The sequence below is a fragment of the Sarcophilus harrisii genome, chromosome 2 (assembly GCF_902635505.1).
Source record: "Sarcophilus harrisii chromosome 2, mSarHar1.11, whole genome shotgun sequence".
Lineage (NCBI taxonomy): Eukaryota > Metazoa > Chordata > Mammalia > Dasyuromorphia > Dasyuridae > Sarcophilus > Sarcophilus harrisii.
In genome coordinates, this window is record NC_045427.1 from 197,355,913 (window position 1) to 197,381,024 (window position 25,112).

A 25,112-nucleotide genomic window follows, 5' to 3' on the forward strand; every position below is an offset into this window, starting at 1 on the left:
CTCAAGTTAAAAAAATAGTCATTCTGGTTTTGTTGTGTTGTCTATTTTTTTTAATTTCCTAAAAGAAACTTGTTCATTTTGAATTATGTTCAAATAGTTATCAAACTGTGCATACCCTTTGACCCAGCAGTATTTCTACTAGGCTTATATCCCAAAGAGATCTTAAAGGAGGGAAAGGGACCCACATGTACAAAAATGTTTGTGGCAGGTCTTTTTGTAGTGGTAAGAAACTGGGAACTGAGTGGATGCCCATCAACTGGAAAATGGCTGGATAAGTTATGGTACATGAAAGTTATGGAATATTATTGTTCTATAGGAAACAATCAACAGGATGATTTCAGAGAGGTATGGGGGACTTACATGAACTGATGCTGAGTGAAATAAACAGAACCAGGAGATCATCATACACGGAAACAACAATATTATATGATGATCAATTCTGATGGACGTGACTCTCTTCAACAATGAGATGATTCAAACCAGTTCCAATTGTTCATTGATGAAGAGAGTTATATATATCCAGAGAGAGGGCTATAAAAACTGAGTGTGGACCACAACATAACATTTTCACTCTTTCTGGTGATGTTTGCTTGTATTTTGCTTTCTTTCTCAGGTTTTTTTTCCCTTTTTGATCCAATTTTTCTTGTGCAGCAAGTTAACTATATAAATATGTATACATATATTTTAATATATCTGACATGTATCGAACTACCTGCCATCTAGGGGAGGGGGTGGGGAGAAGGAGGGAAAAGTTTGAAACAGAAAGTTTTACAAGGGTCAATATTGAAAAATTACCCAGCATATGTTTTATAAATAAAAAACTTTAATAATTTTTTAAATAAAAAAATTAAAATAAATGAAACTTGTTCTATGGTCAATATATTGTTAATATAAATATTTGCTGAATGGCTTTTTATATATATACAAAATATCAGATCTTGATTTTTCTAGGGTAAACTGAAAGTCACACTGGTCTACAGAAATTATCCTTACAAAAGAGATCTGGACAAGGATCTGAATCTGGACAAGTAGGTAGTACAGTGGATAAGAGCACCAAACCTAGAGTCAGAAAGATCTGAGTTCAAATGCAGCCTCAGAGATTTATTAGCAGTGTGACTTTGGGCAAGTCACTTAATTCTGTTTGCCTCAATTTCCTCATAAGCTGGAGAAGAAAATAGCAAACCACTCCAGTATCTTTGCCAAGAAAACTCTAAATGGAGTTACAAAAAGTTGGACATGACTGAAAAAAAAATGACTAAACAAAAAATACTGAAGCTAGTCAATCATTTCAAGGGCAATGCTCAAGTGACACAAGTTACATAAGTAAAACTGTTTTGTAAACCTTCAGTGTCAGTTCTTTATATTAATACTATTTAATGGTAAGAATCTATTCCTTTGAGAGTTCTATGAAAGAAGCCACTTAAATAGTGCTGATTTGTGCCATTACAGTCTCAACAAGGCCCTCTTTGCTTTACTCCAGTCTATTTACTCTAGACTGACTCTCTAGCCTTTCCCAATAGCATCTGATCTTTACCTTCTTTTCTCCTGTAAAGTTATCAGCTGATATTTTTCCACTCTCAGTACTTTCATTCTTCTATCTGGATATCCAAGATCTCCATTGGGGATCTTTAATGGAACTGATAGCCCCCAGATCAGGGACTCAGACTTCAAACTGCTCTCTCCACTCCCTCATATCTGAAGGCAACTGGATCTCTCCAAGCTTATCAGTGCTCTTCTGCAGAGGTGACGCTCAAAAGTGAACATGACATTCTTGATGTGTCCTGACAAGATAAATTGGGAAATAGCAAGTGGGTTACCCTAGGGGTAGAGAGTCTTTCTCTTTCCTCTCCATTTAAAAGTCTTTCTTCAGGATCAAAGTTCAAAACCTCCAAGAATTCTCCCCCAGCCCTTAAAAAACTTCTTTTTGCTTTGAATTTCTATAGAACTTATTATCTAAATCACAAATTTGATATATCAAATATATTTGTCCTTTTTAAATGGATATTCTTTGTATCCTGCCAATTAGATTGAAAGCAAATAGAAATAGGGATAGAGCCTTAGATCTCTCTGTATCCCCAGTGCAGAATTTTTCATTTGCTTAAATAAATGTTTAATGATAATGATAATGCTAAAATTGAAATAGCACTAAACTAGACCCAGATTTCTGATCCTAACTTCCACTAAGTGTTCCAAGGAGAGTCATTTCATCTTTCTAGATCTCTGGTCCCTCATCTATAAAAGAAATTGCTTGAGATATGAGGGGTGATGGGGAGCCAGGATAGATGGAAAAAAGAAGAAAATTGAACACTGTGTAATGATTAGGATCAGGTTTTAAATAATAAAAGAATGAAAAAAATACATTTCCTTCCCTTCTTTGCAGAAACAAAAGACAAAAGTTGTAGAACATTGTATATATCAAATAGCCGATTTTTGTTGAACATTTTTTTCTTTCATTTTTATTCTTTATCAAAAGGGATGGTGTACTAGTTAGGGCAAGGGAGAAAGATATTCAAAAATAAAGGTGATGTAAAAACTAAAGATATTAATAAAAATATTTTAATGAACTGGTTGAATCAGAGGATAGCCAAGGTTTTTTTTTCAGATTTTTTAAGTGGTCTTTCCTCAAAATGACAATTTGACAAAGATATATCCATATTAACCAAAAATCATATGATCTTTACCCAATGGTCAAGACAAAATGATATCTCTAATGCAAATATTGACTGGTTGTCTATTGCATCAATATAACAAAAATGACACCACCAAAACTAATTTAAACCTTTGATGCTATACCAACCAAATTACCAAGAAGGTACTTTCCAAAGCTTGATAAAATAACAAAAAAATAATTTAGAAAAGTAAAAGATCTAGAATATCCAGAAAAATAGTAAAAAGAAGAAGGGATGAAGGAGGATAGCATTTCCAGACCTCAGATCATATTATAAAGCAGCAGTCATCAAAACCACATATTATTTGGTTAAAAAATAAAGAAAGAGGTCAATGGTATGAATTAGACAAGGGAGTTTCAGAAACAATAGAACTCAATAACCCAGTTTTTGATAAAATAGAAACATAAATTACCTAGGGAAAAACTTCCTAATTAAGCTAGAAAGTAGTCTGAAAGAAATCAGACTTAGACCAATACTTCATATCACACTCTACAATATATACTAAATAGATATGCGACCTAAATATCAAAGATCATCCTATAAAAAGTTTAGAAGAGAAACAGATTGTATATTTCTCATAGGTATGTGTAAGAGATGGATTCTTAAACAAGAGATAAAAGCAACTACAAAGATAAATTGGATAATTTTGATCATATAAACAAATAATCCTCCAAAGAAGTACAAAACATTCATAACCACAAGGAAAAAATGCTTCAAATGACCATAAGAAAAATGCAAATCAAAACACCCTGAAAAGATTTTACTTTACATCCTGAAAAGTGGCAAAAATGACAGGAAATGTCAACTATCTGTGTTGGAGGTATTGCTGGAAGATAGACCCACTAACACATTGTTGAAGATTTGTAGAACTTCCTTGAAGTTATACATTAATGCAAATTGCATGACTCATAATTGTTAGGTAAGACAATAGGAATATTACTAAGTACCAAGAATCAATTTGATTTTTGAGGAGCATATCTACTGCCAAGATTGCTAAAGAGAATCATGCCTATATTGTATCGAGAAGTCAACTTTAGCAGAAATACCCAAGATAAATGCACAGATTTATGCATATATTACACTTACATCTCTGTTCCAAGAGAGTCAAAGTTATTTATTACCAAAGAACCAAAGAACCATTTTTAACAGGCTGTAACTAACAGCCAGAATATACCTCAGAGTCATGCTGGATAATGCAACATCTTAATCTCCCACAGAGATTAGCTGCACAGAAGCTAGATTAGTTTCTTCCTTAAAAGTTATAAAAGTAACCTCAAGACTTGGTTAGTTCAAGGAATTAAAAACTCAGGTTGTTGATATCACTTCCTGAGTATGAAGCTTCCATGAAGAATTCCAAGAGATTTCTGATGATTAGTTTGTAGACCATAAAAGGGACCTCAGGCTATGGAATTTTTCTGCAAAGGAATCACTTCAAAGTATCCTGTATGCCTGTCTTAGATGAATATCCTTCTCTTGACCATGGCTAGGTAAATATGCTTTTGTTAACTATTAAATGGACCTACTTTTGTTACAATATTGAATATAAACTACTAGGATCCTAGACTGACCCATGCTCAGCCCAGAATAGCCATTAACCTGAAATCAATTTAGGAAGCATTTGATGCCAATGGGGAAAAAAAAATCCAGACACTATCATTGAATCACTTTATACGAGTTCAGCATGATGCAAGGGGTTAGTGGAGTAGAAGATAGTCCCTGTTCTTAAAGTGCTTAAAATTATGTTTGATAGCCAAAAATAAAACAAATGAAATAAAAAACTAGTCAAAATCCTTATACTAAAAGACAATGACTATATAATGAATAGCTAGGTCTCTATGAAGTAGGCTCATGTATCTAATAGTATTACTAAAAGTTCTAATTATGAAATTAGTCATTGGTTCTATCCCAATGGAAATATGAAGTATAAAATCAGCAGTAGTTAGGTGGTACAGTAAACCTGGAGTCAGGAGGACCTGAATTCAAATCCACCCTAAGACACTTAATAGCTGTGTGACCCTGGGCACAGCACTTAATCCTGCCTGTCGTGGTTCCTCATCTGTAAAATGAGACAGAGAAGAAAATGGCAAACCACTAAGAAAACTAAGAAAAACCTCAAATGGGGTCAAAAAGAGTCATATATGACTGAATGACTCAACAACAAAGTCTAGGATAAGAAAAATAAGGTGTACTTAACTCCAAAATGACAGTCATGAGATACAAGATGTTCATCATGGAAAACAAATGTAATGGCAACCATATTTGTGCCAATTAAAGTTCCTTGTTTCTCAGTATAATAATAATATCTGGCCTAGACATAATTGAGCCATCTAGCAAGCTCAACTATACAGACCACAGCAGCAACTCAAAATCTAATCAAAGAAGATATTTGAACAGACAAAATACATCACAAAGTCCTTCAATTCAATGATTCAGCAAATTTTTATTAGACATACATCATGTGAAGGACATGGTAGATAGAGTCCTAAGCTTGTACTAAGGAAAACGCTTACACTCTATCTTTGATGCTTTGAGATCATAGATTAAGAGCCAGAGGGAATCTGAGAGATAATCTAGTTCAGCACTCATTTTACAAATGAGGAAAGTGAGTTTCAGAAAAACTGACTGCTTTGCCAAAGATAACAAAGATAGTAAGAAACAGAAGAAGAATTTGAATACAGGTTTTCAGATTCTTACTAGTTGGATGACCTTGAGTAAATTAATTAATTTATCTGGACATCAGGCAACTCCTTAAATCTTATCTGTTGAGTCATAGAATTGTATTGGTGGAGGAAATTTCCATACCAGTTCCCTGCTAGGATGAAATGACAAATCCTTCAAATAGTCATTTATTTCTGGAATGACACTGTACTGAAATTCTGGGAAAATTAGAAAAGAGTTTAACAGAAATTCAGTTTGGACTCACATCGTGTATCACAATAAACTCCAAATGAATATTCTATACAAAGAGAAAATGTCACATAAATTTAAAATTAGGAGGATGAAAAGAGGTAACATATAAATACAACTGAGAGAAAATTTTTAACAATCAAATGCTAGAGACAACTACAAAAGATAACATTGTGTAAAATTTTGATTGTGTAAAATTTTTAAAGTTTGACCAACCAAAATCAATGCCATGCAATGATAAAACTTGATGACTCAGAAAGAAATCTTTATAACAAATCTCTCTGATGAAGTTCTAATTTTCCAAACATATATGGAATTGACCAAATATCTAAGTGTAAGTGCCATTGCCCAGTAAATAGGTGAAGAAATATTACCAGTAGATGCTCAAAGGAAGAAATACAAATGATCAACAATCATATAAAAATTGCTAATAAATCTTTCATAGGAGAAATGCAAATTGAAATTACCTCACACTCACTATATTGCCAACGATGTCATAAGATGAAAATGGTGAGTGTTAAAGGGACTGTGAGAAAAATAGGCACATTAAAACACTATTGGTAAAGCTGTGAATTGTTGCATAAGAATGTTTCTTTTCAAGAAGATGTTTATGATCAGTCCAACACTTTGTATCACACCTTACCTTCAACACTCTCATATCCTGTCTCTTCTCCTTATAATCACATAGTCTATTAAATATCATTGTTTACTATGAAGGTGTATCCATGCATTTTATTGCATTTAGGTAAATGAAAGAGAATGTTGGTATTGTGTTAGACTCCTTCATTAGAATTGATAGAAACATTGTTTTTACCTTTGAGAGTTCACACATTGGCTCACACATTGGAGTTCACAAGTCGGGAGATATCCAAGTTTATACCTCCCACAATCCCACTCTCTCAGAGGAGTAGTCAACCTTTGGGTTCACACCTTTAAGAGATCATATATAAGAAGCTCTCAGTCTCAGCGAGGATCAGTTGGAGAGAGGCAGAAACTGGCAGAGACAAAAGACTAGCAATGAGAGCTCTCAGAACCAAAGAAAGTTAACTGGGCTATTTTTGAAGAGACAATAAAGAACTGTACTTTAATCCCTGGCTGTATTTGAGGTGATTATTACTTTAAACTAAAACTAAGGCTGCCTTGAGAAAACCTCCCCAAGAAACCTGCTCCCAGAGAACCATCATATTATACAAAAGAAGAGAATACCACAGTTATGAGAAGGTCATGACATGCACAAGTCTTCAGTGGTAAGTGAGCATTGCTTTTGCTGTTTCTGACTCCATTCTTCCCAAGAGCTCACTGCCATGTTGGGTAATCTGAGCCTACTCTAGCATTAAAATCACTCAGAATTATAAGCTTATCCTCTTTGGGCACATGGGTGATAAGGATCTCCAGGTCATCATAAAATTTTTCTTTTATCTTATCAGGGCTTGTCATGGTGGGAGCATAGACACTTATGAAGGTGGATGGTGTTCCTGCAAGTGGCAGCTGAATTGTCACAAACCTGTCATTCACTCCTTTTGGAGGCACACAGCTTGGTTAACTAGATTCATTTTGATTGCAAAAGCTATAGCAGCTTCATGCACTCCCCTTCACTGAAGCCACTGCAGAGAAACAGGTATCTGGCACTGCCTTCAGTAACACAGCCTTCATTTGTCAGCCTCGATACCTACTGAGTTCTCTTGCAACAAGAGTTGTTCATCTTTTGGTTTACTGAATTTGTTTTATCTATAAGCATGTGCACATTCAATGTACTGGTGGTGAGTGGAATCATCTCTGCAGAGGCGAGGATTGGATAAGCAGATAATTTTTACAGAACTTTTTCTAGCCCTTTCCTCACACCAGGAAGGAAGGAGTACTACCCTTTAAAAAGTGCTCAACACCCAGGAGGCTGCCAAATTCTACTGCTGCTTCCAGTGAGAAGGCGACCCTATGGTTTGGGCCACTTGTATTCAGGGTTGTGACTGTAGCTTCTAATGTATCCACAGCTGCTACTTTGTCACTTGCCTGTTACCACAAACCTTTGAGATGGGTAGGAACAGTAAAATGATACAGGGGAGTTCTTTTGGATTCATGCGTAAATTGGATTTGAATGAGGCAGAGTTGCATGAAATCATCAGTCTCACTCTTCCTTCATTGTCAGTCCAATGATAGGACAAAATCCAGATGACTGGGGAGGGCCTGAGATGCAATGGATGACCTTGGTGTCTTTAATGTCTAACCACATTCTAAAGAGCTCCACAGTGTCTGCTTCAGCTGCCTTTCTGGCTGTTGGAACAAATTGTTCTCACCCACTCGTTCCACTAGAGGAAGTCTTCACATGCTTGGGGTAGACTCCCTTTTAACTCACCATTGGGGACCTCTTGGTTACCCTCAACCTGGTTTAGCCTGTCTGCCAAAACAAGTTTACCAGAGTGTGGTCACTATACATGCTACAACTTCTTGAATCACAGGTGAGAGTTAGATTGATCAGGTGGACACCAAAGTGGAAAACATCCCTGAAAAGGATTTGGCAGCCATCAGGTCAGCAATACACTTCACCAAGAAGGTACAAAGTGGTGAAAAAAGTTTTCATGAATGTGTAAATTCACAATAGATAAAGGTACAAGATAACTAAGGACAGTATGGGGATAGAGATTTGTTAGTCCTCATAGTGATGGGATCACTGAAGTCAGTGGTTATTAGAGATTGTATCAAATATAGTCCTAATTATTGGAAATTTAACCACATATTCCTTGTTTTCCATTACAAGTTACAGATGAAAATTCATCATATTCATATCTCCAAAGCAAAATTGCAGATTTTCCACATTCATTGTTCAGTCACACACTCCACTATAGAGGAAAACTATCAACAGTAGGGTTCCAAGTTCCTCCCTAGAGCAGAGATCTATCCTTGGAAAACATATTCTGATGGTGCTGTGTGGTAGCAAATTTTGGAACATTTAATCTCCAAAGAATCAAAGTTAGGAGAGACCCAAAGAGAACAGATTAAGAGGCACCTGGGGGGCATAAATGGGATTTGGCATGATCCCTTGGTGACCTATGTTCAAGTGACAATATAGTAAGGGATATCATTGAGAAAATGTAGAAGCAATAACAGTGGACAGGCATAGAGAAGACATGTAAAAGAAACTACAGGAAGTCCTCCAACATGCCAGGTAGACATTTTGTGGGCCCTCTATGGAAGGAGATGGACAAGAATCACATAAGATACCTGGAGAAGAATTAATGGTTTACAATCTGCATTGATGAAAAGAGTCCCTCCTATAATGAAGTATATAAATGCAAGTTAAAGATTTTGACAAGATATGGGACTCCCAAAATCCATTCCCCTTGGTTTGCCAGCCAATGGCAACGAAGAATTGTTTCATTTTTGGAATTTGTATCCCTAGAACCTGGAATAGCTGACATGTATTAGACCCTTAATAAAAATTTGCTGATGGATTGATTGGAACTATGAGCTAAACTGAATTATCTTGTCAGCTTCATTCATCCAATAAAAGTCATTCATCCAATAAGCATGTATTCAATATATACTATGTGGCATTTAATCACTGGGGAAGGAGTTAAGGGTTTGTTGAGTCATTTTTCAGGCTGATCTGACTCTTAGTGATTCCCTTTGGGACTTTCTTGGTCACTTCCTTCTTCAGTTTATTTTACAGATGAGGAAAATGAGACAAACACAGTTAAGTGACTTGGCCAGAGTCATACAACAAATAAGCATCTGAGGCTAGATTTGAACTCAGGAAGAGAAGTCTTCCTGACTCCAGGCTCAACACTCTAACCATTTTGCCACCTAGCTGCCTAATTAGGGAACTCATGAGATATCAGATGAAAGATAGAGAGAGAAAGGGAAAGGAAGAAAGGAACAAGCAATTCGTAGATGCCTACTATATACCAGACACTATAGTAAGTGTTTTACAAATATCTCATTTGACCCTCTCACCAATTCCAAGAGGTAGGTGCTGTTTAGAGTTGAAGAAACTGAGTCAGATAGTGACTTGCCTAGAATCATACAAACTCAGCAGTTTATTCTCTGTGCCATCTAACAAAGTCTTCAAAAGCATACTGACTAATTGAATTTAGATGCAAAAGAACAAGTAAATAGAGTGCTTTTGTCATGTTCCAAGTAAAGAAAATATGGTTTAAGAAAGATCATTCAAGTATTAGTTTGGGGGATGGATTGTACCAGATTCAGACTGTACATCAAGAAATTGTCCAGGAAGCTGCTATAATAATTTTTGAACCAAAAGTGTCAGGTTGGGGCAAAAGAGAGAGAGCACTATATCTGGAGTAGAGATAGTGGGCTTCTGGATGGTTTTGATCATCAAAAACTAAATAAATACAGAAATAGGGAAGTTAGAAAGAGGAACAAATTGGGGTTCAAAGATACTAACTTCTATTTGGAATAAGGAATGGACCAGATACCATGAGAAATATTTCTAATATTAAGACTCAAGAGATCTCATGTAACTGATTGATTTAGCATTCTGGTTTGATCTGATGCCTCTAGCCCTTAACTTCAGCTCTATCATTTCAGTTCATGAAACCCACATGACTCTTCTTAGCTGAGCATCTCAGTTTCAAGAATATTTGCCATACTGTCCACCATGCTATATCAACCTGGCCCCACTCCTAGTCCTGGCCCTTCCTAGTCTGCCCTATTCCCTGATATCCATGACTTGATGCTAACAGTGAAAAAAAATTGTTATATATAACACTTGGTTGAAAAAACAAGTGAAAGAACAATGTTGGATTTTTTTGGTTTGATTTGTTTTTTTTCAAGATACACTTCCAAAGTACTCATAATGAAAACCATGATCCACCTCTGCATAAAAAAAAAAACAAAAACCTGATGGACTCAGAGTATGGATTGAAGTTTTTTTTCCTTGGGTTTTTTAGAACTTGACTAATGCAAAAGTTTGTTTTGTATGACATTATTTGTAATGAGTTTTGTATTTCTTGCCTTCCACATTGGGAGGGAGGAGACAGAGATGATGTGAGGGAGAGAATTTAAAACTGAAAATAAAATAAAATTGGATTTTAAACATTTTAAGCAAAAAAATATAGAGAGGACTTGTATATATCTTAAGGTAGAAGAAAAATAGTCAGTAAATAGTGAAGTCAAAGATTTAATGAGGAAAATTAGTTGCAGAAAGGATCTCAGCAAAAGGCTGTGAGATAACAGAGCATGGGCAGAAAATTCACTTTGGAGAGAAGGGAAGAAATCACCTGCTAAAAGACCAAAGAAGATGAAAGGGTGGAAGAAGGTAGCATATTGGTAGCTTCTCCATGATCTCTTACAAGTGAAAATACAGAGTGGAAATGGGATATTGAGGTGGCCTGGGGCTGGACAAGTTCAATGGAAGGACAGAGAAATAATGGCCTTGTCTTTCTTATCCTTTCTTTAGCCTGCCTCCCATGGAGAATAAGATCTTTGCATTCAGTTTCTCACATTTCCAATCTAATCACTGCTGCCATATTAAAATTGCCAAAATTCAGGTTTAATTTTGTCTCATTTGTCTGCTTCAGTAGTTTCCATTATCTTTAACAGAAAGTCCATTTGGCATTTAAATTGCCTCCTAATTTAGCTCTAACCTACCTTTCTAAAGTGATTACAAATTAACCTTGTATATATTAACAAACATAATATACACATACATACATGTGCTGATGATTCTACAATTTATATTTTTGATGTTATGGTTATTGTTTGATGTCATAGTTATTGCTTGAGATTACGATTATATTGATGAGATTCCAACATGGAGTCACTTAGGTTAAATGGACTTAATGTCCTAGAAACAAATAGATGAAACACAAAGTTTGCATTTTTCCACTGTTAACTTAGAATCAGGAAGATAAGACTTGAAATCTCCCATTAATTTGTGGTCCCATTATAGAAATTTCCACTCTTCTAGCTTCACCCTAGTCTGGTATCAACAAGGGACACTTTTCATCTGCCATCAATAACTTATCAACTAAGCCTGTTTTAGGGTATATAATCATAAAAGGGTAATGAATCCCAAGAATGAGCATGTTTCTTCCTTGACACATCTTCCTCTCCCTCATGCTGGGTGAGTTTCTTGCACCATGGGAATGAATCTCTATTTACATTGTTATATAGTATCCATATATGGTTTGTCTACTGATTGTACCACATAAAGCTGAGTACTATATCATTTGTCTGTGTATAAATTTTCTAGAAAATTCTAACCCAGATATTTGCTTTATCTCAAGCCACGAGATTAGATGTGTGTGTGGGGGTGGGTGTACAAGGCAATTATTTGGCATCATAAAGTGCTGGATCTAGAGTCAGGAAGACCTGAATTCAAATGTGACCTCAAGCACTTATTACCCACCCTGCACAAATCACTTTACCTCCATCTTTCTTAGTTTCCTTTTTCATAAAAAAAAAATTGGGGGGTAATAAGAACACCTACCTCAAAGGGTTGTTGAGAGGACGAAATGAGATGTGTCTCATAAACCTTAAAATCATCCAACAAATGTTAGTTATTATTGTTATCAATTGCTCTTCTACATAAATTACATTTTTCTTCCTATCTTGATGCCTTTACACATACTCTCCCATACCGGAGATGTTCTACCTCTGCTTCTTTAAAGTCCTACCTCCAGTTCAAGTGCCATGTCTTTAAAGATGCTTTTCTTAATTTACCCAGTTTTCAGTTTCTATTCCAACACACGTGCTAAATCTACTTATCTGAATGATGAATGTTGAAGGAAATGTGGGAAAACTGGGACACTGATACATTGTTGGTAGAACTGTGAATGGATCCAACGATTCTGGAGAGCACTTTGGAACTATGCTCAAAAATTTATCAAACTGTGTGTATCCTTTGACTCAGCAGGGTTTCTACTGGCTTATATCCCAAAGAGATCTTAACTGAGGGAAACATGAAAAAATATTTTTGGCAGCCCTTTTTGTAGTGGCTAGAAACGGCTGAATGGATGTCCATAAATTGAAGAATAGCTGAATAAATTATGGTATATGAATGTTATGGAATATTATTGTTCTGTAAGAAATTACCAACAGGGTGATTTCAGAGAGGCCTGGAGAGACTTACATGAACTGATGCTAAGTGAAATAAACAGAACCAGGAGATCATCATACATGGGAACCAGACTATATGATGATCAATTCTGATGGATGTGGCTCTCTTCTTCAATGAAATGATTCAAACCAGTTTCCAATTGTTCAGTGATGAAGAGAGCCATATACATCCAGAGAGAGGATTATGGGAATTGAGTATGGACCACAACATAGCATTTTAACTCTTTCTGTTGATGTGTGCTTGCATTTTGTTTTCTTTCTCAGATTTTTTTTTCCTTCTTGATCCACTTTTTCTTGTGCAACATGATAACTATAAATATGTGTGTATATATTGGATTTAACATATATTTTAAAATATTTAACATGTATTGGACTACCTGCCATGTAGGGGAGGGGGTTGGGGGAAGGAAGGAAAAAATTGGAACAGAAAGTTTTGTAAGGGTCAATATTGAAAAATTACCCACGCATATGTTTTGTAAATAAAAACCTTTAATAAAAATTTTTTTTAAATCTACTTATCTGTGAAAATAGTATATTTCCTTCCCCCATGTAAGCCACCACACATCTGAGTTTGGGGACTAACCATTCAAGTATAAATAGATGATGCTCACTAAACCAGGCCACACCTATCTAATAAATCTGTTTCTTGAGTATACCTGTGTAGCACTTGTATTCATAGTACCTCATGACCCAGTGTTTTTGGTCCCAAGCCATCACTTTTATTGCCTAAAAATATTACAGTTATAAATGAACCAATCTTAGATCATCACTTCCTGATCTCACAACATCAATCACAATTGACCAATTGAATAAAGAAGTTGAGAAAATATAGTGTTCCCATTGCAAGATAAAATTAATTCTTTGCTTAACAGTGGAATATGTAGAATTATAGAACCACGAAAGAAGCTTTAGTTAAAAACTTTCTTTCATTGAAAACAATAGATAATTGTTTTCAAATATTCAAGGTAAGAATATTCAAATTCGCACATGGCACAAATCTAGAAGGAATACTATTGGAATTCAGAATTACTTATACATTGGTTGACAAAATTAGGACTCACAAATACCTTTGCCTTGATAGAAAGTTGGGCTGAATCTAATGAGATGAAATTTAATAGGACAAATGTAGATTCTCATAGATGAGTTGAAATTATCTGCTAAAGGCAGATGGGGTGCAATAGAGAGACTGCTAGACATGGAGAGTCAAGACCTGATTTTAAATCTGACTTCAGACACTTACTAGCTCTATGACCTATGCAAGCCACTTAATCCTTTCATGCCTGTAATTGTTGGGCCTGGAAGACTCATCTTTGTGGATGTGAATTCTGTCTCAGACATTTATTGGTTGTGTTATCCTGGAAAAATCACTTAACTCTATTTTCCTCAGTTCTGCATCTGTAAGTCATATCACTATCTCTGCCAAGAAAATCCCAAAGGGGGTCATAGAGTTTGGCAACTGGAAAAAAACCCATCTGTAAGTTTTTTCATCTGTAAGATAAGGATAATAACATCACCAGCTTCTAGTGTTACTGTTAGGATCGACTGAGATCATATTTGAAAAATGTTTTGCAAACTTTAAAATGAGGAGGGGGAGAAGAAGAGGAGGAGGAGGAGGAGAAGGAGGAGGAGAAGAAGGAGACATGCAAAAGAAGGAAGAGAAGGAGTGGGAGAAAGAGAAGGAAGAGAAAAAGGAGAAGAAAGAGGTGAGGAAGAAGAGGAAGGAGAAGGAAGACAAGGAGGAGGAAGAGGAGGAGAAGGAGGAAGAGGAGCTGGAGGAGGAGGAGGAGGAGGAGAAGAAGAAGAAGAAGAAGAAGAAGAAGAAGAAGAAGAAGAAGAAGAAGAAGAAGAAGAAGAAGAAGAAGAAGAAGAAGAAGAAGAGGAGGAGGAAGAAGAGGAGGAGGAATAAGAGGAAATGCAAGAGGAGGAGAAGGAGGAAAAAGAGGAAGAGGAGGAGAAGGAGGAGGAGGAGACATGTCTAGATAGCAGTTTTGTCTGAAAACTATCTAATGGTTTTAGCAGACTCAGTATGAGTCAACATTGTGATATGTTGACAGAAGATCTAATAAAATCTCAGGTTGCATTAAAAGGCATGATATCCAATGTTGGGAGGGTAATAGTTCCACATGCTCAGTCATGATCAGACTACAGCATCAGTAATAAAAAGGCATTCTGAGTGCCTTTTTAAATTATGATATTGATTAGCTAGAAGGCATCCAGAAAAAACACAAGACAATAAAAGTTCCACTTATGTTGTACAAAAATTAGTTGAAGAAATGGACACATTTAGCCTAGAAAAAAAGGAATATGAGAGGAGCCATGAAAGCTAACATCAAGTAACTGAAGGGTTATCACCTGGAAGAAGGATTAGAATTGTTCTGCTTATCCTGAGTATAGATCAGCTAGTAGCAAGTGGAAGATTTAATGTAATGAGAAACTTCCTAAAAACTTAGGGCTATCCAGAAATGGAAAGACTTGATTCAGGAGAAAATAAGTCTTCCCTCATTAAAAATCCTCAATAAAAAGTTGGACAATCATTTATAAATAAAGTTCTAGAGGGAATTCTCCATCTTTGGCTGACGATTCAGTTCAATCAACATTTATTTGTTGTTGTTTTGGGGGTTTTTTTCAGTTGCCAAACTCTGTGACCCCCATTTGGGATTTTCTTGGCAGAGATAGTGGTATGACTTACAGATGCAGAACTGAGGAAAATAGAGTTGTGATTTTTCCAGGATAACACAACCAGTAAATGTCTGAGACAGAATTCACATCCACAAAGATGAGTCTTCCAGGCCCAACACTCCATCCACTGCACCATTTCACTGTGCTAAGCACTGGGTATACAAAAAAGAAAAAGAAAAGCAAGTCCCTTTCTTCAAGGAGTTTACAATCTAGTGAGGAAGACAAGAAGCAAAAAGAAACTGAAAGGGGAGATAGTACCAGAGGAGTACCCAGTATAAGGACAAAATGGCATCAAAACCAAGCAGAGCCATTGATAGAAAATGGAGTTACCTGAAAACTCTGAGTCTTCTATAACGAAAAGCTTTAAGAGGAGTTTTTGCTCCATCCTCCACTCATCTAATATAATAAGAGACAAGAAGTAACTCAGGGACTTGAGAAGGTGCTATGTCTAAAAAGCTGAGTAAATCTACATGGCGATGAGATTTCAGGTGATCAGCTTATTCTGGGAGAGTCATCATGTTCCATGGACTCAAATGAAGCAGAGGCACTGATAGAAAATGGAGATTAACCAAAGGATATATCCCATTCTCTGTTCTTAAATACCCACTCTCTTGCTCTTATCCATCTCAACCCAATCCCCCTTCCAATTTTCTACTTCAGAAATGCTCACTCTTTCTATTGTACTCTCTTGAACTTTGCTCCATAATTAACAAACTTTCTTTCATTTTTTGGTTTCTTCCTCTAACACTTCTTTCATCTCCAAATATTCATTAATATCTAGGCTCCTTGTGATGACACTGCTTTACTCACTACACTTTTCTATACTCCTTGAGTTCTTCTCTACCATCATCAAGCTTCCACCATACCTTTTCATATTTGTATTCTCAGTACTTGACATAGTGCCTGGCAAATAGTAGGAACTTAAGTATTTATGTTATCTCATATTCCAGTGCAGATTGCACTTTCACTTATCTATCAATTCATAGACCAATATAGGGAATTGGAGAACTCCTTGCTCCCCACTGACACTTCAAATTCTCTACCATCTACTCCTCTGATGATATTCACGATTTCCAAAGATATTATCCAGTTCAGATCTTAGTGTTCATTATATATCAACTAGCCTTCTTTCTTCAAGTTGTTCAGTACCTAACTCAAAGTTTCTCTCTCTACTCCAACTTCTGTCTTCAAATTAGAGACTTCAACATACAATACTCTTTTAAATACCCTAATTTTCCAAATCCTCAATATACTCAACTTCCATGACCTATTTCTCCAATTTACCTCATCAGTACACAAAGGTGGTCCTGTCCCTGATCTTGCTATCACAAACAAGTATTCTACCTCCACATTCATGAACTCTGAAATGCCTTTATCAAATTATAACCTATTTTTATTTCACTTTTCCCTACGCCTTTCAACTCTAAACCTTTCCCCATGACCTTCATTCCTTCCACTTTTAAGTTTTTTCCAGGCCTTCAACCCTGCACTGGGCTATACTCTGTTTTCCATAGCTTGACCCATGAGAGAACCAATTCAACTTGTAATGCTGGAGAAACTGAGGCAGGAGAGAAATTAGAGAGTTTTCAATATTTTATTAATTGGAGAGTATAATTGACTGGAAAGGACTCTCGTCTCAAATTATCCAGTCAGATAGAGATAAAAATGTACTGGGACCAAGGAAACCATGTTGGTCCCAGAGCTGGAATCCAGCGCTGAATGGGCGTATCTTAAGCTCTTAAATACCCTCTAGAGACAAAGAAAGGTAAGAAGCCCGGGAAAATTTCTGTCAGGATGGGGGGAGACCATAAATCCTAAAAGCCCAGAGACAGGATGTCTGAATACCCAGAGATAAAGATATCAGTGAGGTCTTGAGGGACTTTGTAAATTCTTGAGGACAGGAGGCCTGCTCTTCTTGGTTATCTTGCTAACAATTTATAACCTTAGAGTAAACGGTTCCCAATCTTAATGGACCAGAGTGGGTTTTTACGGCTTAGGGGATTTGAGACAGAACAGTTAAGGAAACTGAGATAAAGGAAACTAGTTCAGGGAAACCAAGTCAGAACAGTTAAAGAGAACTGTGGCATAACAAACTCAACACTATTTTTTTTTAATACATTACCATTATTGAGATGTAACCTTTAAAAACACACACTTTAAACATACTAGACAAAGCCAGAACACTGGAATTTGCAGAAATAAATTTGCATATTCAACTTTAAATATAATGAAATGATATATATTTAAATTCTATGAGAATGAGGACATCCTTTTTAGGTTAAAAGATTACTATAAATGAAAAATGTTTCATTATGTTTTGACATTAGGTTTCCTTTCCATTCTTTTAAAGTAAGTCTAACCAGTTTTTTTTAATTATTTTGTACCATTTAAAAGGGCTTTTAATAATTGGTATTATTATTTTGATTATTATATAAGAGCACTTAGCAACAGATAAAAGTACCAAAGCAAATAAACCTGAAGTGACTTAAGAAAGGTTTGTGATTCCAGCAGCTTTATCTGTTCTTTGGGTATAGATTTCAGAACATGTTAATTCACCATGCTACTCACATTTCCTAATTAGAAAAACAACAGGTATAGTGGTTTACATTATTTGGTTTCTCTACCACGCCTACCTAGACTGCCCAATAATATTCCATTTCTCAATCTGTAAACTGAACTGGGGAAAAAAAAAAAAACGGAAAAAAAGACATTTATTTCCTTGTGTTGGTGACCTTGACCAAAACAATGACTTGTTTCCTGATGTAAAATAAAGCCTGATGGTCATCTTGTATAATCATTAAGCTTTAGATCCTATAATTCTTTAAGTCTCATTTAACTCCTCTTTATATACTTCACATTAATTTGTATAACTGCCATAACCAAACCTATAAGGAAAATAGTAGGGAATTCCCTTTACCCTAACACTTGATGGATAAGTTACTCATTTCACAAAGATTTGTTAAGAGACTATATTCAATCCTTAATATTAAATTATTTAATTATGTTAAACATGGAACTGACAACTTAAAAAAGTATAATATAGTATTTCTTAATTGTGTTTATCACATTCAAAGACAAAATGAAGACAGTTCATCCCCATATATTCTAAAAACCTCATTAATGGCTTTTTTTAATTTATAAAATTCTGGCACAGAAATATACCCCAGCAGGTTTTTACAATATAGTGCTGGCTTGACCTTAACAAATGAGATCTTGCAAAATCCACAATTAAAATGCTGATAAATTAAAGTTTATATCTCTGGCAACTGAGAAGTAATGGTAGAAGAGCTATCCCCTCTAAAAATGTGTCCTAAAAGCAATAGAAGTATTTAACCACAAGATGTAAGTCAATAAGGAGCACAGGATTTTCTTGGGTTGTCATCCAAGGGTTTCCCTTTTCTTCATTTCTCTCAGTTTAGAAGAAAGGAGTCCTAAAGTCCTGTCATTCCTATATTTAGTAGTCAAGTGTGAAGTTTGGACCTCAACTCTTTGCAATGTGACTACTCACAAAGCATGATATAACATGTTCTTTATATATAGCTAAAGCAACAACTAGAAGATACCCTCCCTAACATCATTAATTAGTTCCACACAAATATTATAGGCAAAAACATTACAGGGCCTCAAGTATTTAACCACATTAGGGTAAGGACTGATTATAACATTTATTATATATTATATATGAAATAGAGTTCAAATTTAACTTATTTTAGAAAGAAAAATTGAAAAAATGCTAAATTGCTGTTTGAGATTATTTTAAAGACCATGTGAGACATACTGTCAATTTTTTTTTTATTTAAAAGTTACAATACAGATAAAGCCTAACTTTGATAGCAGATCATTTGACTCTTCACTCTTGTATCCAGAATTCTAGAAACACTGGCCTTTTTCTTCCTTATATACATGTCATCTTCTTTCTCTTTGCACAGACTCTCCTTTCTCAGTTCCCACTCTTGCTGTTTAGCTCACCTTTGAGGTACATCTTAAGGGCCATCTCCTTCAAGAGGCCTTTCCTTATATCCCCAGTTGTTAGTCTACTCTTCTTCCCCTCAAAATTCTTTTGTGTATATATATATATATATCCATCCATATATATGTATATATATACATATATATGGAAGCAATGTGTATTGTAAGAGAAATGGTTCTGGAATCAAGAGCTGGATTCATATTATATCTCCTTGAAAGGATGTAAACTCCTTGAGGGCAAGAACTTGAAATGCTTGCTGATTGAATAATATCCTCACCCATGAGGACTGTTTTTATTTCCAAACAATGGTCATATTTTTTTGTTGTTGTTGACAACACAGAAGAAATATTTTCTTTTGACAGAATAGCCAAGAAGGTAAAAACAGATGCATTTTTACTAACATACAAATTTTGCAAGATGTCAATATATATATATCAAATATTTTTAATCAAGATCTAGCCAAAATTTTTTGCTCCACAACTACATTCAAGATTACTGTCGAAATGTATGGGTTTTATCCGTTTTGCAGGTGGTCCAGATGAGTAAATTTTTGCTATGAGTGTTATTTTCTTCATCTTCAGCCTCATTTTCTTCACCCTCCGAGACTGAGGTGGAGCCTCCAGTCACTGCCGGGTCCTGCTCTCCCTTTCACGGTGCTGAGGAGCTCGGTCACCCGCTCCCTCAACTGCGCCAATCCAGAAAGCAGTCCCTGGAAGCGACTAGACTCACTTGGCCCCTTGCAAGTTATCGGTTCTGCGTCCCATCCTACAAACTCTCTGAGCAGTTCCATGACAACAGTTCTTCAACTACCTGCCACCGGATCCTCAACACTATCTTCTATTGTTAAAACTTTCACCCCTTTTCCCTTTTGCTAATCATGCCTTCTCAAACCCTAGACCCAATTTATTCTTTCCATATGTATCCTTAACTCTTGTTCATATGCAGAGCAGAAATGGAGGAAATCGTGAAACTATGTTGATTGGGTCCACTACAAAATAATGTTATCTAATCTCAACTGGACCCTCACTACTCCTTGCTAATTGATTTATTAACCCATTCTCCACAATGGTTTTTCAAATTTCATTTCTCTTCAACTCTTTCATATCACCTCCTCTTCCCTGAGGAGCTGATTTCATCCTTCACATACACAAAAATTTAAAATATTCTCTGAGACCTCCTGTAATGGGCTGAAACTGAGCAGATGCACTAAGGTCCAACACTTAAAGCTAATTACCAATTGGACAATACTCTATTAGTAAGTATTTGCTTGGAAAATGGCCCACCCCACCATTCTGTGCTGGCTTGATCTGTTGGTGTATAGGGAGATGAGGCGGAGGGAAAAAAGGGGTGAAGTAAGAAAGCCAGAGTGACCTGGCCGGATTCGTGTTGCCATCTTTTTCATTTCATATGACCATTCCTCTCTCCTCCCACAAAGAATAAAGATTAAGGACTTTTGATAATCCTGACTCCAGCTGATTTTAAAGTATCCAGGGTGCTAATAAGGTCATCACAACTTCCCATTGTTATCATTTCACTGCATTCAGCTTTCTTCCTCTTCAATCTTCCTTCACACTTATTATACCTAAAAAAAGTAGCCCTTCTCTTTGCCAAGGTCACACTTTTACAAGCATTCTGAATCCTATTCCCTTCTCTCTTTTCTAAGAAATTGCCTCTATGATGTCCTCACACTATCTTCAATGTCTCTTTATCTACTGACTCTTTTCCTCCTGCCTATAAACAGATCTGTTTCCACCATCCTTTAAAAAAAAAAACAAACTCATTTAATACTGTCAATTATCCCATAGATATCCTCTTCTTTTCAGCAAAAATCCTGAAGAAAGCTATCTGTCCTGTGTCCATTTGCTATTCTATACTGTGTCTACTTCCTCTCCTTTCACTATCTTCTAAATATTCTTCAATCTAACTTATGACTCATCATTCAATTGAAATTGCCTTTCCAATCTCTTAATTGTCAAATCTAATGACCTTCTCTCTGCAACCCAACTCTCTTGACCTTTCCAAAGAATCTGCTATTTTTGATCACCTTCTCCTCTTGAATATGCTCTCTTCTTTAGTTTTTGCATCCTCAGTACCAGTGTCTGGCACAAGACTGCTTATTCTTTCTGAATAAATGACTGAAATATCTCCCTCCAAACCCCAAATCTGCTCCCTCCTACACACACACACACACACACACACACACACACACACACACACACTTGGAAGAAGCTACCAATTTTAAATCTTTGTGCGTATGGCCTATTTATGTATGAGTCCTTTTTAAAGTAGAAAAGAACCCTTTTCCACAGTAGGCAGACTTGCAAAGCACTACATGAATTGAAAACAGTCCAAAAGAGAAATGTCAGCTAAACAGACTATTAAAAGCAAAATAGGTTAAAATAAATAAGTGTATTGTTTTTAAAGGTTTTAAAGGAATATTTACCTTACCTAAAAAGTGTTTTCTTATTTTAAAAAGGCCAAGTAAATCAGAGATCATTGATCCAAAGTGTGTTTCTCACTTGCCTCAAAGCAACTCAGTTTCTAGTAGAAGTACTAGTACTTCTACTTCATTTCAGTGTATTGATTTTGCATTCTTTTGTAACTCAAGATCAACAGATGTAGAACAGAACTTAACTTTCCACTAAATTTTGCTATTATCTGACTCCCTTATTTCCTTTTTCTCATCTCCAATATCTTGTTACCAACTTCTGTCATGAAGACTTTAGTATTTCCCATACCCATATACTCCCATTCTTACCACCAGTGTCATCATAAAGGTCCTTGTTACCATCATACATCAACACTGTCTTCTATACAATGTCTTTTCCTGATGCTTCTGAATATTAGTGCCCTCCCTTTTCCTAATTACATAGTATTTCTTTTTACTAATATTTATTTTTCATTGTATTTATTTTTTTCCATTTATTTCAACATGTGTCTGTTGTCTCCTCCAATAAAATGAAAGTTCCTAAAGGAGAGTTTATATACATTTTTAATATCTATAGTGATAGCCTCTAGTGACCCATAGTAGGTGCTTTATAAATTCTATTTGATTAGTTGATTGACTGCTTGATCAGCCTTCTAAATAAGTAACATTACCTCTGGTGTTTCTATGATCCATTCTTTACACCATTCAGTATCAAACTAATCTTTCTTAGGCACAGATCAGATCATGATGAAATTTCTATTCCGTAAACCATCCAATGACTCCCTTTTACCTATCAAATAATTCCTAACCTGCTTAAGCTAGAATTATGAGATCCTCCATAACCTGAGGAATCTGACCATTTCTTATATTACTCCCTTACAAATATACTAGACATCAGCCAAATTATCTTTGAATTCCTCCTGGAACCTATATTTTGAGAAGAGATTCAGGCTTCTCTCTACCTTTATAGCCAGTCTTCTTTATTTATAGCCAGACTTCAAAATTATGTTCCCATATTGGTTACCTTCATTACTCTCATATATTCACTTTTCAGTTCCATTTTATATATCATCTCCTCCTGTTAGAATATAAGCTTCTTAAGGACATAGACTGACTTTCTTTTTGCTTGTGTTTGTATCCATAATAATCACTTAATAAATGCCTGCTTCCTTCCTTCTTCTGATTCTCATATGGCATGATATTAATAGCTAGTCCTACAGCACTTCTCCTGTTCTCCTTTGTCTTTCAAAGATCACTCAAAGTGACTTAGCAGTTATATTTACCTTTTTTTTTTTTTTTTCAGTAACTTGGGCCTGGAAATTTGATGTCATCTAGAACAGCTGGACAAACTTTGTCTATTTAACTTGAATATCAACTTCCTAATCACAATTTTTGTTCTGTACTTTCTAGAACAAAGTCCATTCTCTTTGATGGAAAAAATTAAAACAACAAAAAAGGTTTTAAGAGTTCTACTTTTCCTCTATTGCCCATTATTAGCATCATCCACCCTGAATAGCAATCCAGTTCTTTTTTTTCAATCTCCACCCCTATCCAGATAGAGCTTTAAAAAGGTTTTTTTGTCTTTTGGGGTTGGTTATAATTAGATCAAGAACATAAATTGTCTTCATTGGTTCTTTTACTTTTTTGCCTTTTGAAAAATGGGAGGATCATTAAGGCAAGCCAAAAAATTAACTATTCTTCTTTTAAGAGAGAAAGAAAGAGAACTCAAGGATATGTTCAGATAATTGCCATGTCTTTGTGGCAGATATACAATCAGATTCCCAAATATCTATTTTCTGTTCTGCAGAGGTGATTTGTACTATACTCCAATGATATCATATTTGTTTCTCCTTCTGTTGATCTTCAGCCAAATGTTCTCTACTGTGCTGCCTTCAGATTCTTCTCACTTCTATATCTTTTAAATATATGATTCTATTCTCACACTTCTCTTTTTTACCTTCAGTCTCCTCCCCTCCCTCCAGGCTTTTCTATCTTATTTCTTTTGAATAAGATTCATTTCCAAAGCTATCTTGCCAAATCTTAGCAATAAATATCCAGAAGTCATGGAGCCAACTTGAACTGGCTTGCAAGAGCTGATTGTTAAATTTTCAGCATGAGAATTTATACTTCAGAAATCAGCAAATGCTATAAATTAAGGTTTGATTTATTGTTTTGCTGTTTGTCTAAACTTAAGAAAGTAATGCAAAAAAATTTAATAACTTTGTTTTAATTTACAAGTTCTTTTTTTTTTTGGGTTTGGAAAATCAGTTGTCAAGCACATATCAGCATTCTACCAGTGACAACCATGTAAATTTGTATCTTCAAGTTAGATAGCTATTGCATCTTACACATTACCCATAATTAGCATACATATATGCAAATGACATTATATAACATTTTGGGGTTTTTTTGTGAATTTATGGGAACTTCCATTGCAGGTCTTCCTGTGAATATTCTCTGCATTGTCAAATTTGATGGATATTAAATATGTATGTATATGGGTGTGGGGGGGTGGGGGGGGTGGGGGTGTGTGTGCGCAGAGACAGAGATTTGTTTTCTTTTTCCTCTTTTTTCACTTTAAATCCCTTTGGATTAGATTTGTAAGACTCTAGGAAAATATTTTTTCAAACTCTTTTTCTAACCAGTATCAATTTCTAGTATCAATTTTCTAACCAGATCATTTCTAACCAGTAACTCATTATTCTAATATTCTAAACCATGGCCCCTAAATCCAAATCCAAATCTTAGACTCCATTTTTCTAGCAAACTGTTCATTTCCCAAAACTGCTTTTCAGTTCTCAAGCCCTTGCCTACAATTTATAGATGTGATGAAAACATTGTCTCCCTAAGATCTTAAGTACCTTGTCTCAGATTTTGCAATTTTTAGCAACTATTTCTAATATTCTTTTGACACCCAAAATGGTCAATAGTCACCAGTTTTGAAAATTCTTAGGAGAATCTTTTTTTTTTTTAATCTTGAAATATACCTCAGAAAGATCACTGCCCTCTCTATTACAATTATTTTCAGAGAGGGAATAATTAGTATCTCACTCACTGAAGAGTCACAAAGCATACTACTTATCTCTTTTGACTTTTACTGGATAATATCTGACTAGTTAGCCCCTGGGGATTAACATGATTGTTCCCTGGAAGACAAGACTTCTCGGAGGGTCATTGCCTTCTTCAAAAAAAAAAAAAAAGCCTCATATTTCTTAATTTCAAGTGTTCATTGATCTTTCCCCTTCTCTTCTGTTATTCTTAAATCCTCCAACCCCCTGTCACAAGTCCATTTTGTTCATCTCTGCCCATCTCCTCTCCCCTCTTTCAGGGTTACTTCATCAAGGGAAAAAAAGCACATAAAAATACAAGACAATTTTCTATTGAT

The 25,112-nt window shown here is 35.6% G+C and overlaps 1 pseudogene; it reads right to left on the minus strand.

Moving 5' to 3' along the window:
* Positions 1–19,754: 19,754 nt before the first annotated feature.
* Positions 19,755–20,094, minus strand: LOC105749044 (annotated as a pseudogene).
* Between the last annotated feature and the right edge of the window lie 5,018 nt (positions 20,095–25,112).